The sequence below is a fragment of the Bos grunniens genome, chromosome 10 (genome assembly GCF_055505025.1).
Source record: "Bos grunniens cultivar Pamir isolate PY7600 chromosome 10, Bosgru_T2T1.0, whole genome shotgun sequence".
Lineage (NCBI taxonomy): Eukaryota > Metazoa > Chordata > Mammalia > Artiodactyla > Bovidae > Bos > Bos grunniens.
The window spans coordinates 20,556,754-20,559,945 of record NC_141174.1 but is presented as its reverse complement, the minus strand read 5'-3'; the positions used below and the strand labels follow the sequence as shown (position 1 = coordinate 20,559,945).

General features: G+C 43.1%; 1 pseudogene across 1 annotated transcript; it reads left to right on the top strand.

Moving 5' to 3' along the window:
- Positions 1 to 565: 565 nt before the first annotated feature.
- On the top strand, positions 566 to 2,888 carry LOC147364071 (large ribosomal subunit protein uL30 pseudogene; annotated as a pseudogene). The gene has a single exon (XR_015133615.1). The product of XR_015133615.1 is annotated as a large ribosomal subunit protein uL30 pseudogene (transcript).
- The last annotated feature ends 304 nt before the right edge of the window (positions 2,889 to 3,192 follow it).

The following is a 3,192-nucleotide window of genomic DNA, read 5'->3' as shown; positions in this document are numbered from 1 at the left end:
AGAAGTGAGCTCTGAGCAAGGCGGAGTTGAAGCAGATGAGAAATGTACACTGAGAGAGATAGAAGGTTAAGGTAACATTTCAAAGGAGGTTGACTTTCTTCTTTTAACTCAAGTATGGAAGCCTGAGTGCTAAAGAATTGATGCTTTTGAATTGTGGTGCTAGAGAAGACTCTTGAGAGTCTCTTGGACTGCAAAGAGATAAAACCAGTCAATCCTTAAGGAAATCAACCCTATAATATTCATTGGAAGGACTGATGCTGAAGCTCCAATACTTTGGCCGGCTGATGTGAAGAGCCAACTCATTGGAAAAGACCGTGATGCTGGAAAAGATTGAAGGCAAAAGGAGAAGAGGGCAACAGAGGATGAAATGGTTAGATAGCATCATTGACTCAATGGACATGAATTTGAGCAAACTCCAGAGATAGTGAAAGACAGGGAAGCCTGACATGCTGTAATCCCTGGGGTTGCAAACAGTTGGACATGACTTAGCGACTGAACAGCAGCAACGTAGTTGATCTACAATGTTGTGTTAATTTCTACTGTAGGCTCTTTTCTGGCTGGAACCATGGAAGGTGCAGAAGAGAAGAAAAAGTTTTCTGCTGTGCCAGAAACCCTTAAGAAAAAGCGGAAGAATTTCACAGAGCTTAAGATCAAGCGACTGAGAAAGAAGTTTGCCCAAAAGATGCTTTGAAAGGCAAGGAGGAAGCTTATCTATGAAAAGGCTAAGCTTTACCACAAGGAATACAGGCAGATGTACAGAACTGAAATTCGAATGGCTAGGATGGCACGAAAAGCCGGCAACTTCTATGTACCCGCGGAACCCAAATTGGCATTTGTCATCAGGATCAGAGGTATCAACGGTGTAAGCCCAAAGGTTCAAAAGGCGCTGTAGCTCCTTCGCCTCCGGCAGATCTTCAACAGCACCTTTGTGAAGCTCAACAAGGCATCAATTAACATGCTGAGAATTGTGGAGCCATACATTGCATGGGGGTACCCCAATCTGAAGTCTGTAAATGAATTGATTTACAAGCATGGTTATGGCAAAGTCAACAAAAAGCGAATTGCCCCGACAGACAACGCATTGATTGCTCGATCTCTTGGGAAATATGGAATCATCTGTGTGGAGGATCTGATTCATGAGATCTATACCGTTGGAAAATGTTTCAAAGAAGCAAACAACTTCCTGTGGCCCTTTAAATTGTCTTCTCCACGAGGTGGAATGAAGAAAAAGACCACCCATTTTGTAGAAGGTGGAGATGCTGGCAACAGGGAAGACCAGATCAACAGGCTTATTAGAAGGATGAACTAAGGTACCTACCAGGATTATTTTTATAATCTGGTTAATAAACAATTGAAACAAATTGAAATGTAAAAAAAAAAAATTCTACTGTAGAACAAAGTGATTCAGTTATACATGTATATACATCTTTTATATGTTTTCCATTATAGCTTATCACAGGATATTGAATACAGTTCCCTGCGCTTGTAGGAGCTTGTTCTTACTTCGTTGTTTGCATCTGCTAACTCCATCCCTCCCTCACACTGCCTCAAAAGGAGGCTGAGTTCTGCAGTATGATGAATGGGAAAGACAAACTTGGATGTGAATCCCAAAGCTTGATTTACAGCTCTGTGACCTGGGGGTTCTCTCAATTTGACTTCCCTGCACCGCAAAGTAAACATTATAATACCTTCTTCTTGGGTATTGTGAAGAATAAATAAGATAATGTATACCAGCAGGGACAGCATTGTGCTCAGTATGCAGTAGGCACTTGCTGCTGCTGCTAAGTCACTTCAGTCGTGTCCAACTCTGTGCAACCCCATAGATGACAGCCCACCAGGCTTCCCCGTCCCTGGGATTCTCCAGGCAAGAACACTGGAATGGGTTGCCATTTCCTTCTCCAATGCATGAAAGTGAAAAGTGAAAGTGAAGTCCCTAGTACCTGCTAATTCCCTTTCTCTTTCAAGACTTTCATATAAGCCCATTGTTCAGGCTTCAAGCAGCATAAAGTTGTGCTCTTTCACAACTAGTAGAGGTCATTACTTGCTCCAGAGTTATCCTACGGTCTCAGGTTCTAAAAAGAAAGTAGCTGAAAAGAGAGTGAAAATATAAAAAATGGAGTTGTGACAACGCAATCATTGTACTGGAACTTCCTGTTTGTCTATTTCCTCCAGCTTCTTGAGAATGGAAACCATGTGTTATACGCCCAGCATTCAGCCCAGTGTCTGGCACACAGTTAAATCTCCATAAATATTTTCTAAATGAATGGAGACAGGTGAGGAAAAATGGGGAGATGACCAAAGAATTAGATGTGATTATCTGGAAAGCATTTTGAGGAACTGAGTATAAGAACAAAAAAACAAAAGCATATAAACAAGGGAGAGAAGAATGTCTTTAAAAACTGAAGAGGATTAGAAAGACCACCATAAATACATAGTAAATAACAAAAGAAGAGAGCAAGGACGGAAATGCGAGAAACAAGGAGAGAGAATGAGAGAAATGGAGGAATCACCCCCAACTTGTAAAAGCCACAGGGATTCTGCAACCTAGAGCAGCTGGGTCCTGTGTAAAAGTTTAGAGAAGGCAAAGGACTTTTTCAGTTATAGGAGGAAGAACAAGGAAGACACATCCTTTTGTTTGCTTGGAGCAAGATGTGTAATGATATCAGATGAAAGAGAAAACAGAGCTACTGGGTCTTGCAAGCCTCCTGCCTCCTGCGCAGAGAGGAAGTTCTTTGTCCTGGAAGGCGAGCTGCAGGAGGTGGTGAGCATGAACGGAAGCCAGGAGTCCAGAGCTCTGAGCATCGCAGGTCGATCTGCGTCTCTCAACCCAAGTAAGCTATGTCATCCCAGATGTCAGAAGGAACTCATTGCAGATAAACTTGCTGCCCTCATCTTGTCATCTTTGACAGGCCCCAAAGACCTGGAATGCTGCTTTAAAAAAAAAAAAAAATTGTATCTGTTTATTTTTGGTTGCACTGGGTCTTCATTGCTGCAAGGGCTTTTTCTAGTTTGCAGTGAGCAGGGGCTACGCTTCGTTGTGCTGCGTGGGCTTCTCATTGCGAGGGCTTCTCTTGCTGTGAAGCGCAAGCTCTAGGTACTCGGGCTTCAGGTGCTGCAGCAGGCAGGCTCGGTAGCTGCGGCTCTCAGACTCCAGAGCTTGTACTCAGTAGTGGCGACACACAGGTTTAGTTG